The sequence below is a fragment of the Typopeltis vanoorti genome, chromosome 18 (genome assembly GCF_054136105.1).
Source record: "Typopeltis vanoorti isolate ZY-2024b chromosome 18, IOZ_Tvanoo_1.0, whole genome shotgun sequence".
NCBI lineage: Eukaryota > Metazoa > Arthropoda > Arachnida > Uropygi > Thelyphonidae > Typopeltis > Typopeltis vanoorti.
The window spans coordinates 63402289-63417313 of NC_143566.1; the positions used below are offsets into that span (position 1 = coordinate 63402289).

The 15025-nt window shown below is 38.3% G+C and overlaps 1 protein-coding gene across 1 annotated transcript in view; it reads left to right on the forward strand.

Annotated features, from left to right (window-relative positions):
* Positions 1-15025, forward strand: part of LOC150096717 (kinesin-like protein KIF21A) — a 753433-nt gene that overhangs the window by 526996 nt on the left and 211412 nt on the right. The gene's annotated exons all lie outside the window — the stretch shown is intronic.

Consider the following 15025-nt stretch of genomic DNA (forward strand, 5'->3'; position numbering starts at 1 on the left):
AATGTTGCCATGGGAATGGATGTTCATGAATGTTTTTAGGTAATAGTGTTTGTTGCCTATTAAAATATACAACTCTGCTTATTGGACACTGAAGTGTCTTGAAAAAGTCCCATGTTTGGTCTGGAGAAGGAGCTTCCAGATTATATAACCCTTTGAACACCTATACTACAACTAATGCACTGTAGGCTTTATGACATTTTATGGAGGGAAAAAATAAAAACGCAACTTTGTTTGCCTCCCGTTTATTATATGAAGCAGTGTACTTTTTTGGAGAGAGCTTGATAAATTAAAATGTTTTTATAACCTAGAAAAATCAGCCTTTTTTTACATTTAAAAAAAATTTTTTTTTTTTTTTTTTTTAGTTATATGGAATAAAATGTGAGCCATAAGAGGGAAGTGGTAAACAAAGACACATTGTATAAAAAATCATTACAATATTTCCAACAAATGAACATGTATTCTTTTGTATGACTACCAATTTTTCTGGCAAATCACCTTTTGTTTGTAACTTACTTCACTAGATTGTTTTTCTGAGATGCCTAGGATGTAGGGTATGTGAATAGCATTACTAAATCCTTCTGAAGAGAAGGTCGTGAATTGGGGGAAAGATTGCTTATTTTTTGATACTGTGTTAACTGTTACCATTATATTTAGATAAGAAAGTGGAGTGTTTTTAATATTGATCCCATACATAAGAGACCTCTAAGCATATCAGTGTCATGTGAGGACTGAGATAGAAGTTTATTGATGTTTTCTTTGAAGAGCTTCAAGTTGTAATTGTTTTGGATTACTTCATGATGGAGGCTGTTCCAGAGTACAGAGGTGGACAGAATAAAAGAGGAAGAGGGGAAGCAGGTTCAGTGTGTTTGCCATTGCACACTAAAGAGATGTTGGGCAGCTGCTCCTCTTGGTATTAACAGGTGCAACTGAAAGTGAAGGAATGAAAGTTGCCTCACTGGAAACTGTGCATTTGTGCGATTGAGGTTGAAGTGAATCAGTAAGAGAGGGATCATCAATGAGCCTAATAGCTTGCCTCTTGACAGCATTAAGGATTTTGAGAGTTTTAGGTATACCACTCTAAATATGTGAGCAGTATTCTAGGCATGAGTGGATGTGGAATTTATATATAGTTAGGAGTTTGGTTGGGTGTAAAATATCCTTTTTGAGTAAAAGAGAATACCTGATTTCTTGGATGCTGAGGAGGCTTCTGATGTGATGTATTTATGCCTGGAAAGACTGAAGGTAAGAGCCGAGAGATCTGATCTTATGTGTGGCAATTTGCATGTTGCTGAGGGTAAGGGTAGGTGAACTGAGATCTGTTTTGCAAGAGAAAAGACAGGAGGACAACCTTTTGATAGCAAAAGGTTGTCCTCGCCCCACTGAAGGATAGCATGAAGATTGGTGTTTAGGGCACTGATTGTAGTTGATCTTGTAATCTGGGATTTCAGAGTGCCACATGGTTTGTCGAATAAGTGGGATCAGTGGAAAATATTGTCACCAGCAAAGGTATGGATAGGATTAATGGTGATTGTGAGTAGGTTGTTTATGAACAAGAGAAAGAAAGTAGGCGATAGAACAGATCCTTGAGGTACTTCAGCATTGAAGGTTGAAGCTCAAAGAGGTAACATCTACCATGACTTGCAGAGAACGACTAGAGAGAAAGCTGGCTACTCAATTACTGAGGATGTCAGGGAGACCAGAGGATGTTATTTTGTTGAACAGGCCATGATGTCGCACAGAGTCAAAAGCTTTGGAAATGTCAAGGGCGGCAGCACAAGTTTCTAAGAACTTTCCATGGTATATGTCCAGTGATGGGTGACATAAGCTACAAGGTTAGCTGTGAATCTTGAATGGTGGAATCCATACTTCTGGTCACTGATGAACTGGTGGACCTCAGAGTAGGGGAGGAGTTGGCTATTGATGACTCACCATTATTTTGGAGAGGACTGAGGTTGATTGGCAACTGATCAGTAGCTTGATGGTTGACTTCCATCACCCTTTTTAGGAATAGGGTGGACATGAGATTGCTTTAATGGATTGAAATAAGTACCAGATATAATACAGTAGATTGTAGAGATAATACAGAATGGGTGTTAATTCTGCAGCACAACTGGAGAGAGAGATGCTTCTGAGATCAGAAGACTTTTTAGTAGCCAAAGTTTTTAGCAGTTTCCTGATTTATTTTTTTGTAGAAAAACTAAAGGGCGCATACAGTGCTTGGATTCTGGTATTGTAGGAAGTGATTTCTTCGGTTATCATTCAACAAACCTGTAACTGCTCAAGTATTACAATTATCAAGATCAAGATCAAAACTCAGTTCTGTCTGATCTCTTGCAAGAAAGAGCTTGCATCCCTCCCCATTACCTTCATTAATACTGAGATATCCAAACATGATCAGATTTCTCTTCTTGGAACGACTTGTATCTCTGATCTTTCCTGGCACAACCATATGTCAAAAATAGTTTCTGCATCCGCCATAAAACTTGGTGTACTTTTTTGCACAAGACACTACTTCACAGCTGCTAACTGTATACAAAGCCCAAACAGCCCAGCCATGGAATATTGATTGGTTGCGTGATTCTATCCAGAAGATTTATTCTATCCAACACCCTTTTACAGTCAGTCTTGAAAAACCACCAAATCAAATTCACTGCCTCCTATTTCATTCCATCTACTTCTATCCTATGGAATGGCTCTCCCACTCTGCCTTCCCAATGATTACAACCCTCAGCTATTCAAGCAAAATGTGAACAGACTCTTTCATTCTTCTATTCCTCTTGCCCACACATGGCAGTAATATGCTATATGTGTTGTGGCTTTTCTTGTGTGGACCAGATATATATATATATCTGTATATATATATCTGGTTTTATATATATATATATATATATATATATATATAAAACACTGCAGGAATTTGAGGAAAAGAGTGATGCCACCAGGAGGTCACCTTTCTCTCTTTGGGTGAAGAGAAACAGTGGCACCATCAAGATGATTGAGGGTGGAAATTCAGGAAAGCAGAAGTTGCATCCAGTGGCCTTTTCAAAGGACCAGAAGGCATGGCTTCCATTTGGACAGGAGGCAAGGTTTTTGCTGTTGGCCTTTATGAAATTAGATTTGGATCTGTCGATGACTGAGTTATGTATGGTGCATGTTTTGGCATAGGCAGAGTATGAAGCTGAAGTTCTAGAAGCAAACAGCTTGTGGCAAGCTGTATTTTTTTTCTTCAACTGATTTGGTGCACTTTTGGTCAAACCAAGGCTTGGAAAGTGGATGATGATGATTATACCTTGAATTAGAGAGGAAGGTTTTCATGCGAGTGAGAATATTTTCTGTAACTTGTTCACATCAGGTGTTAGTGTCAGATGAGTGGAAACAATAGTCAGACCAAGGAAATGAGGAGTAGAAATTCTGGAGATCATCCCAGTTGGCTCCTTTGTAGTACCAGAGGATGTGAGGTTGGGAGTGGGTGGGGGACGGGGTGGGGCTTTCTGTGGGAGAAGAGAATTGTACAAGATTGTGATCTGAGTTGCTGAGAGGAGAGGCGACCTCTGCAGTGTATCTGGAGGGAGAACTAGTCAAAAAGAGATCCAGAGTATTTGGAGAGTGAACAGGTTATCAGGAATTTGAATAGGTAGGTGTACAATTTGTGTTACTTGTGGCAAAGACTTCTTCTCATCCAGGTAGGTCAGTGGTGTTGGAATTGTGGATGTTGAGGTCACTTAGGATGATGATCTCACTATTTGGAAAGGCTGGATTGTAGATGGGCGAGTTTGATAGAAAGGAATGTGAATAGGTCAGAAATAGTGTTTGGAGACTGATAAATGCTACAAATGACTATTACTAAATGGAGCAAAGAAAAGCAGAGGATTCTAAATTATCTATCCTCTGGCAGTCTATGTCAGATTTCAGAAAGGTGTGTCACCCTTGTGGTGAAAAGAATCGTGAAATGTATAGTTTGGGCACAGGATGTGAACAGTAGGATATGTATAGTTGCAATCTGGGTTTCTGTCAGGAATAGGATGTCTGCTCTTGGAAGACTGCAGGTAGTGGTGAATGTCATACATGTTTGTGTTAATTCCACAGATGTTAGTAAAGTTGATGTGAAAGTGAGTTTTCAGTTTGTCTGTTTGTTATGTAATTTTTTTTTTTTTTTTTTGATGGATTGGTTTATGAGGGAGATTAATTTTTGTTGCAGTGTTGCTGTCATTGTTTGTAGGAGCCTTCATAAGTTTAATCATGATTAGCAAGAATAGTGAGGACTTGCAATGAGAGAAACAGACTCTTGGACATAACTTCCGTACAGAGAGAAACCTGTCTCCGTACCATGACGTGGCCTCAACAGTGTCCCATATATACCACTAATCAGGCTGCCTCTCCAGGCACGACCTGGCTGAGTATGTTATATCTAAGGGGCAAATATTCCAGGTGTGCAGTGCTCATCCACTGAATTGCAATATCACCGATATTATATTTTTGCATTTATTCCCATTAAAAATTCCCATAATTGTTTTCAGACTTTGCGTGATTCCTAAAAGTTAACACAATAAACTAATGCTTTATGAAGAGGACACTTTTCAATGTGCCCCTTTGAAAAGATGTACAGATGGTGCAGCGGGTCAAATTCTTAGCATTCTAGTAGTTTTAAGCTGCTCAGAAGATGAGGCAGGGTGAGCTCTGAGACAATAACACCTAGTGGCTGCAATTGGTTATTGTGTCAACCAATCCAATTGAATGTTATCATTTGTTGAGTTACTGTTTTTGTTTACTGAGTTTCATCTGTTTTGCATGCGTGAAGTGTGAACTGATGTGGTAGGCAAGTTTTTAACATATAATGTTCAATAAATTTAACTTTTTTTTGCCAATATTTATGATCAGAAACAGTATCGTAGTCGAAGGAGGTAAGCCTCATCCTTCTATTCCAAATTTTACACCTTTGAGTCATTCAAATATTCCAAACAAATACAGCCTTCTCGTTCATTATTGTTTTCTAATATACAGTATCTTAAAACAAACATATCATCCCCACTCTGCACAGATTTGGTTACAATTAATGAATAAATTAATTGTAACCAAAGTATTTTGATTACAATTCAAAGTGTTCAGAGTTATCCTACAATTAATTGCATTAGACCAATTAATATGAGCACTTATGTGCTATACACTCTTAAAACTTTCATACGTCGATAAAAATTCAATCATACAGTCAAACTGATGTCAATTTTGCAGCATGGGTTGCATAAGCCACAACAGCACACCAACCGAAATGGGCACACGATGCCACTGATATATCTGATCCACATGCTGAAGGTCACAAGACCTTATAGCACTTTAGTGATGTGTGTGTGTGTGGTCAAAAGGAAAAATTTGAGAGGAGGAGTCTGTTCACATTTTGCTTGAACAGCTGAGGATTGAAATCGTTTAGGAAAGAAGAGCGGGAGAGACTATTCCAAAGTAGATGGAATGAAATAGGAGGCAGCGAAGTTAGTTTAGCGAGTTTCAAGATGGATTGTAAAAGGGTATTGGTTAGCACTGACTCTTGTTTTAATGATTTTGGAGGAGACTGGAGAAATAATAGTTGCCCATTCAGCAGAGCGATGTCCATGAAAGTATCTGTAGAAGAGGCACAAGCAGAAACTGAATTTCTGTGGAATGAAATGGTTTGTGAAAGAAGGATGATTAATTAGACGGATTGCCCTCTTGTGGATTGATTGAGCAATCCTAGAGAGTCTAGGAAGATTTGGGTTTTTTTATCGAGTTAGCAGCTGTAAGTAGTGTCTTGTGCAAAAAAGTACACCAAGTTTTTTGGCGGCTGCAGAGGCAATAGTTGAAATATGGTTGTGTCAGGAAAGATCACATGTGCAGGTCAGTCTAAGAAGAGAAATCTGATTGTGTTTGGATATCTCAATATTACTAAAGATAAGGGGAGGGTGTCAGGAAAGATCACAGTGCAGGTCAGTCTAAGAAGAGAAATCTGATTGTATTTGGATATCTCAATATTTCTAAAGATAAGGGGAGGGTGGGCGAGATGTGAACTCTTTCTTGCAAGAGATCAGACAAGACTGAGTTATGGTGGCATTGAAGTTTACAAGATTGACCTTGCCCCCACTGGGATATAGTTAAGAGTTCTGAGTTCCTGTCTCTGGTTGTGGTTGATCTTGAGGATTCTAATACTTCAACAGTACAAGGTTTTGTCGAATGAAAAGGAGAAATAGAATGTGCTGTCATAATCAAACCTATGAATAGGTTTGAAAGTTTGTGAGAGTAGTTCATTTATATACAAGAGGAAGAGAGTGGGTGAAAGAACAAAACCTTGGGGTACTGCTGCATTGGTGGGAAATCTGAGGAGAGTAAACCATCCACCATGACATGAAGGGAGCAACCAGTGAGGAAGTTGCTGATCCAGTTGCAGAGAGTGAGGAATACAGACCATAGAATGGTAGTTTGTTAAGTAGGCCCTTTTGCCAAACCCAATCAAATGCCTTTAACATATTGAGGGCAACCACACGAGTTTCTGCAAATTTCTCCATGACCTGAATCCATAGATGGATGGTGAAATCAAGGAAAACAGCTGTAGATTGCAAGTGGTAGAATCCATACTGCTGGTCACTGATTAGTCAATAAGTTTCTAGGTGGTTCAACAGTTGGTTGTTGATGACCTTCTCCATTATTTTTGAGAGAACTGAAGTGAGAGCAATTGAATGGTAGTAGTTTGTTGGTTGACTTTTATCACCTTTCTTCGGGGATGAGCTAGATGTGGACCCATTTTCATGTTGTTTGGTAGATGCTAGTTGAATAGGATAAATTGAAGAGATGTTACAGGATAGGTGTTAGTCTTGGGACACAATTTTTTTAAAACAGTGGGGTGGGGGGGATACCATCAGGATCAGATGCCTTGTTTTTGTTCAGTTTATTAAGAATTCTTTGGATTTCTTTTTGTCATAAGACTATAGGAGACATGAAGGAAACCTTGGGTAACTTTGTGCATGTCATCGGTTCAGGAATTGGAAGAGAAGTAAGTTGGCATTGTGTTTTGGTGAGGTAATTACAGTTCCATCTGGATATCAAAGTGGTGAAAACCTGGGTGGGCAGAGGTTGTGCCCAGTGAACTCGGCAAGGGACCAGATTGAGCGACTGCCATTTGGGCAGGAGCTGAGTTTGCAGCATTTTGCCCTTTCAAAGTCTTTAGTTATGATTCGTTTGCAACTGTTGCAGGCTGCAGTATAGGCAGAGAGGGCAGCTGGAGTTTTGGTCTTGAACCAATTGTGGTAAGCAGAGGTTTTTTTCTTTTACAGCATTGGCACACTTTTTTTGAGAACCAAGGCTCGGATGCTGGTTGAGAATTTGGAGTAGAATAAGGCAAGAAAGCCTTCATTCCTGTGGGAATGATTTCTGTTGTTCAGTCTGAGCAGATGTTTGGATCAGAAGAACTGAAGCAATATTCAGACCAGGGGAATAGAAATCACATTGGTACCCTTTTTATTATTATTATTATTATTATTATTATTATTATTATTATTATTTGACACCTCCAGGAGTCCAAAGACTCATCGAGGGAGAGTGTGCCGACAGCATCGAACGATTGGTCCCCTTCCAACTACTAACCTTTTTTTTTTGCCAAAGGACATGAGACTGTGAATGAAGGTTCTTCTGTGACAAAAGAGACTTGTACGTAGGTGGTCTGAAAAGTTCTCGGCCTTGCCCATAAATGGCAACACTTTTGGGAAGTTTTTTTTTTCAAAGTTGATACATCTGTCATAAGCATCCATTTGATATTGCAAGTCATTCTATCAAGTAGTTTTTTTTTTTATATAGCTGTTGGAAGCCAAAGTGTTGTCTTTATCCCTTGAAATGGATAAAATTGAGTATTGTGTGGTTATAAAATTCTTTTTAAAAGAACGTTTAATGCCAAAAGAAATTAATTCAAATTTTATAAAAGTTTATAGACACTCTTCTCCTTCATTTTCGACAGTTAAGAAATGGGCTGCTGTGTTTAAACGTGGCCATACCAGCCTCGAAGATGATCCACTTGAAGCATGTCCAAAAAGTGTAACAACACTAGAAATCATTGATCAGTGCACAATATGGTACTGGATGACCGGCAAGTCAAAGTGCATGAAATTGCTGAGACTATAGGCATTTCAAAGGAACGTGTAGGATATATTTTGCACGAAGAATTGCAAATGAAAAAGCTTTGTGCAAGATGGGTGCCATGCCTTGCTCACAGCAGATCAAAAACACTTGCATGAAAATCTGAATAGCGCTTGGAGCAGTTTAACAAGAATAAAATGGATTTTGTGCATAGATTTATTACTATAGGTGAGACTTGGATTCAATATTGCACACCAGAATCCAAACAGCAGTGAAAACAGTGAACAGAAGCCGTTTATTCAGAGCCAAAGAAGACAAAGTCGGTTCCATCAGCAGGACATCGGTGTTTTGGGATGCTAAAGGCATTTTGTTTATTAATTATCTTGAAATGGTTAAGACAATAACTGGGGAATATTATTCCAATCTTTTAACCAGACTAGACGAAAAAATATGTGAGAAAAGACCCTGTTTGCAGAAGAAAAAAATCATCTTTTGTCAGGACAATGCACCTGCCGACAAAGGTGTTTGGGCAATGGGAAAATTAAGGGATCTGCACTATGAATTGTTGGAACATCCACCCTATTCCCCAGCTTTGGCTCCCTCTGACTTTTATCTCTTTCCAAAACTAATCCTCTTCCTCACTGGTCAGGAAGAGGTTTAGTTTTTCTTTGAATCACGAGGTGATTGGAGCTGTAGAGAAGTATTTTGCAGATCTTACTGAGAACCACTACAGAGATGGATAATGGTGCTGGAGCATCGCTGGAATAAATGTATTAGTCTTAAGGGAGATTATATTGAAAAATAAAAATAATTTTTAAATTATAAATTCGTTTTTTCATTGTTAGGTCGAGAACATTTCAGAACACCCACTTATTAGGTTGTGGTCTGAGTTTGCAAGAGGAGAGCTGATAACCACAGTATACCTGAAAGTGGGGCTTTTTAGAAAGAGGTGAAGTGTGTGTTGGCAAATTGAAAGGGGGAGAAGGTTGTCCTGGTATTCTGGTGGGAAAGGTTGATGATCTGAGATTGATCATTTCTGATGGCAAGCATCTCAGCATTGCTGCCTGCTTGATCAGTGAGGCGAACGGGAACAACATGAGTTGTGGACATTGAAGTCCCCCAAGAAGGATGACCTCGCTATTGGAGAGAGTGGTTGATGAAGTTTGGAAAGCGATAGAGGGAGCATATGAAAAAGGGAGGTTGATTTGGTAGAATTTTGAGCAGATTAAACATTTGAGATTCAAGGATTTGCAGTCTCAGGCATGGTATGTCATTTTTGATGAATGCACAATTGCCACCTTTCTGCCAGAAAAGTGGCAATTGTGCAATAGCTATATAATGTGTAGTTTGAGTAATTGAGTCATACTGTAGATGTTGAGGTTGCTAGCTGGGGTTCTGAAAGAAATAGTAGTTCTGGTTTAGATGTCTATAGGTGGTAGTGTCCATCATTTATTTTGCTGTTTGAAGTGGGTGTGGAAATTTTTTTTTTTTTTTTTTTGTTAGGAATTAGTGTTGTGGGTTATTTAGATTTCTGCTATGTTTTATAATTTTTTAGATTGAATTTTGGATGTGTTTTTTTTTTTTAAATATTTTGTATGGGAGAATTTTTGAGACCTGCAGTAGAAATGCATTTCTTTCAGCTGTAGTTCATTGTGTTTAGTGAGGGAGAGAGAAAAAGGAAGGGGGGGGGGCATGCGGTGAGAGGTGACAGACTCACAAACATACCACCCACACAGAATGGAGTTGGCTCTTGTCTGTATGTGGTCTCGACAGTTCCCCCTGCAGCCACAGTATTTGATCTCACTCCAGTCACAAAATAGCAAAATACATAAAGCCTCCAGGTTCATTACTACTTGGTTCAATCCCGTGTACTAACCAGTGGCTGGCCTGCAGAATCATTTTTCTCACTGTATGGGCCTGTACCCTCTCCCATTTGTGGGTACTGCTGTATCCACAAATGGGGGAGAGTACAAGCCCATATCTACCACCCACAGCCACCACTAGTTGTGGTGGTGGTGGGTGGTAGATGGCATTGATGGAGATGACTGGAGGAAACAAAAATCGGAACCGTTGCTCTAGCCACCAAGCATGGTTGCAGCCACATTAGGTCTCTAATAAACAAGATGGTGGTATTTCACTGGGTAATGAAAGACATCTACCACCTAGATGTTTATTGGCATTTCCTTCAACTAAGGAAGATAAGATATGCATTTATGGTGGCAATTAGGAGGCAGTGTGTGTGTGGGGGGGGGGGGGGCTGTGCACTAACTGGCTACTGGCCTGCAGCATCACCATTTTAACTGATGTACTCTTGAAATGGAGGAGGTTATGGGTAAAGTGTGCTTGTCATGGCCTTGAAGGGTATCACTCACATTTCATGGAAAATAGGAGGGAACAGAAACCAGAATCCCTGCTCTGGAGACGAAACATGGCATCTACCACATCAGACTGCCAATAAGCTGGACAGTGGTTATTTCACCAGGTGGTGAAGAATGACTACAACCTAGTGTCTGGTTGACATTTCCTCCAACTAGAAAGCCTTTTGCAGTGGGATTGATTGAGTTTAACTGCAAGAGAGGCCTCATTGGGACAAAGGTTATGAGCTCTACTGATTAACGTTTTAATGATATGTGGAAATGTTTATGGGGACTTTTTCAATTGAAGGTGCGTTAGCCGACCTCATACAGAGGTAGCAGGGTTTTTTTCTCCCGGAAACTCGGGTGTTTCATCCTGCATACAGACATCGGCCCTTCAGAACACACACAATTTACAGATAAAAAATACTAGTTGTGGTGGTGGTGGGTGGTAGATGGCGTTGATGGAGATGATTGGTAGTAGAGGTTTGGTGTAGTGGTAGAGACAGTTGTATAGTAGGTGTCCTCCCACGATGAGTCTTCAGACTCCTTGGAGGTGTCACGAATAATAATAATGATATCATATTATTGAGAGGGAGAGATGTTAGGAAAGTTTGTGAATGTATTTATGAATGTATCTGCCTGTTTGAGTGAGCTTCCAACATACTGAAATGAACAAGTTAAGTTTTAGGTATAAATTAAAGATGCCAAGAAATTATATTAAGGCAATCGATGTGAAGTCATTAGCCTCTATATAGAAGTACCCCAGTCATGAAGTTACTTCATATGCAAACTTTGTTTGCTTACACTTAGATAAAGGATGAAACCAAGAATATAATATCTTGGCATCTTTCATTTTATAGTATAACGAAGTGAATAAACTTTCAACTTTGATACTTTTTAGGTAGGCCTGTTATCAAAGATTATTATTAATTTACTTTTCCATTGTAAATTTGATTTTAGGGTGAAGACTATTAAAAAAAAAAAAAAAAAAAGGTGACAAAGGAAAGAGTCTAATGTGTCGAGGCTATGAGATCAAATAGAGAGTACATCTTGAATGTATATGAGCCAGATAGAAAGTTTGAGAGGGATTGAGTCAAGAACTTGTTTTTAAAAATCTTTCACAAAAAGGACCATATAGCAAAGATTGGAATACAACTCAGAGGATAATTGGAATGCTGAAACAAACCTTTACACATAAAGATAAGGAAATAATTTTTCTTCTTTATAGGCCTTGATAAAACCTCACTTGGACTATTGTGTGCAGTTCTGGTCACCTCGTTCCTATGTTGATTCTGATATAATGGAGAGTGCAAATGATATCAGGATTATGGAATACAGATTATGATGACAGAGAATTTAGGGACTGCAGACACTAGCTAACAGTAAAAAGAGGGATGATATGGCTGAGATTGCAAACTTCTGAAAGGGTCATACAGGATATCAGTAGATGGAATTTTTCATTTTATGAGATGGAACAAGGGAAGTTTAGCATGAATACTGCATGAATAGATGTAGACTTTTCTCTCATGGAGTGGTGCATGATCAGAATGGATTGCCATTGAAGGTGGTGAGTGCAGGTGGTGCGAAGAACAGGTATGACTGCTGGTGTGGGTAATATGCAGCCTAACTCAGTGACTCCTTGGAGGCTTCTCTTAATAATAATATCAATGTTGAGATGAAACTAGTTCTAACAGTATCATGCCACACTCTGCTGTTAACCAGAAACGTGATATGGCTCATGCAAACAGTTGCCTAAAGGTTTCCAATAATTCTTGCCCACATGAATCAAAAATAACAGGAACCATATTAAATGTAAGTTCAAGTATTTCAAGGTGACAGATACAGCAGCTAGGTAATTTGTAAGTACAAGTTCCATATGGTGTCTGTCATTCAATGAGAGAAATTGTGCTCAGAATAAGTTTTAATTCTTTTAATCTTAAGTCTTTTAATCTTAATCATATATAATTTTAATTATATACGATCCGTAAAATGAATTTTAATGGTCTTTCTGACTATCCAAAATTTGCTTGTTTGTAATAATAAGCACATTGTAGACCTTCTGGTTGTGTACAGAGAATGAAGTTTGTTCTTAAGTGAAAGGATAAGTGTTTCTAATTTTACATGTAATTTAAAAGTGGTGTGTGTATTCTATTTTTTGTAACTGGTGCTAGGTTGTAATTAAGGACAAAGCATTTAGGTCTATAAGGAGTACATTAGTCTATTAATTCAGTGTGCTGGTCACATAATTGGTTTTGCTGTAAAAAAAACCTGCCACTTCCACATGATACTCTTTAGGATGGAAATATATAGGTTTGAATCTCATATAGGATGTGAAGAACCTTTAACGATTTTGTTTATCTCAAGGTGAATGAGCTGATCTCCTATGGAAGCTGGAATTTTTTATCTCATGGAATAGTCAAACCAGCTAGAAGAATGTGTGTGTGTGTGTGTGCGTGCACGTGCATACATTATGAAGCTTGTCCTTTTGAGTACAGATGAAGAATTGCTAATTAGATATGCAGTTTGAAATTGGCATGGAGAAATGTAACTATATTTTTTTAAAACTACCCCAGATATAAGGATGGGAATGGTTTTGTTGTTATCTTTTGGCCATTTGTGGGAAAGATAGGAGAAAGACATGCATTTTTTTGTCAGTTTTATAGGATTTTGTAGTCAGTAGTGAGAAAGATATGACAGGAGCTATCATTAGACCACATAGCCCTAACTCTATGTGCATTCTATTGGGATGGATGATGATGCATCTGCATATGTATGTATAAATTAAAGATGCTAAGAAATTATATTCTTGGTTTAATCCTTTATCCAAGTGTAAGCAAACAAAGTTTGCACCTTAAGGAACTTCAGGACTGGGCAACTCGTATATAGAGGCTAATGATTTTTATCATTTGCCTTAGTATCCCATAATGCAATGCACATATCCCTTCAGACATGTATAATGCTATGCATTATGCGATGGGTCACTACCCAGAGCAGTTTCGACCTTTATTGAGGTCAAAAAGTAAAGGGTTGCTCATCATAGGCCTAGAGTAGTTAGTATAGGGGTGCAAGAGAGCCTGATAGTATTAGGAGAAAAAATGACAGATAGATAGCATGAGAGAGAGAGAGAGAGAGAGAGAGAAAAGGCCTCAGCTCTTTTATATCATCATATAGCCAAAGGCTATCAGTTTTCCTTTTTCACCAATCTCATATAGATGAACAACAAAAAAAAAACAATTGAAACTAAAGTGCAAAGATGACTGATACCCAGGTGGTTAGCCTCATCTGGGTTAACCGCCTTGAGTTGGCCTTCTCTTGCTGGGATTGTTCTCCAATCATCCCTGCAATTGACTATAAGACTACATTGAATTAAGAGGATGGAACTATTTAAAAAATCTCTCGTAGCAAGAATAGAACAGAATTTTATCTCCCCATGTTGAATATTGCATGATGTGGGTGGTCTACACCATCTAGTGATAAATTTGATATCTCCTAGAATGCTTCTTTCTAAATACAAAAAACATCTGACTAAACAATAAAATTTCCACAATACAATATTATAAAGCATTTGGATTACATATTGTTGGTTTTCAAATCCATGTTTGTTCCTAACCTTCGACAAATGGTATTTTAATTCATTAATTATAAAAAATCAAAATTCTCTTCGCATTGCTGACAGGTGGTGGGTATCGTAAAAAAATAACATGTTCTGTTGTAAATAGTGGCATATCCAACACATTACATAATCTGTTCCAAATACATAGAGCAAGAGAGCAGCTGTAGAATGCATGTTCTACTGTTTCCAATTGGTAACAGATATCACAGATTGGATCTCTGATGTTAAAGTACCTCCATTTGATGTCATTGACTGGAAGGCGACCATATGCAATTCTCCAAGCAAGATCCTTCCTGTTATGATACCCTTGGAACTTCATCAAGTTATGAAACAAAATATTGTTGTCAGTACCCAACTGTGGCACTTCACAGCAAAAGAGATTAAAAATTTCTTTATAACAAGTTTTACTTTTTTTAATGGAAAGAATGTCAATTCTGGAGTGTTTAGCAGTCTTAGAGTTAACCGAAGAGTGTTGTAGTATTCAGGAACAATCTCAGCTTTTGGACCTTTATAATCATTAACTCCAAACAGGAGAAGATGAAAATCAGGTAGTAGCAGAGAAGGTCTGCATATGCGTGATTAGCTTGCAATATTTTATGGATTTTTGAAGCTGTATTGCTTAAATAGCAGAATTTTAGGACTTGAAGTCCAAATCCTCCATGCTTCGTTGATAGTTGAAGAAATTCCTTTTTAAATTCTTAGTATCAGCTAGACCAAAAAAATTGCAGAGGTTTACTATATAATTGCTTTTCTTCAGCTTCTGTGATGGCTGTAATATTTATTATGTACAACTGAGCAGGAAAAATTATGGTTTTGAGTACTATAGCTTTAGAAGAAAAGGAGAGTGGCCCTATTTTCCAGTCTTCTAACATTTCCAAGTTCTTGGTAATATTGGGTAAGTGGAGAAGGGAATTCCAAGTATAATGAGGGGTTCTCTCTTAAGGAATTCCTCCAAGATCCCACT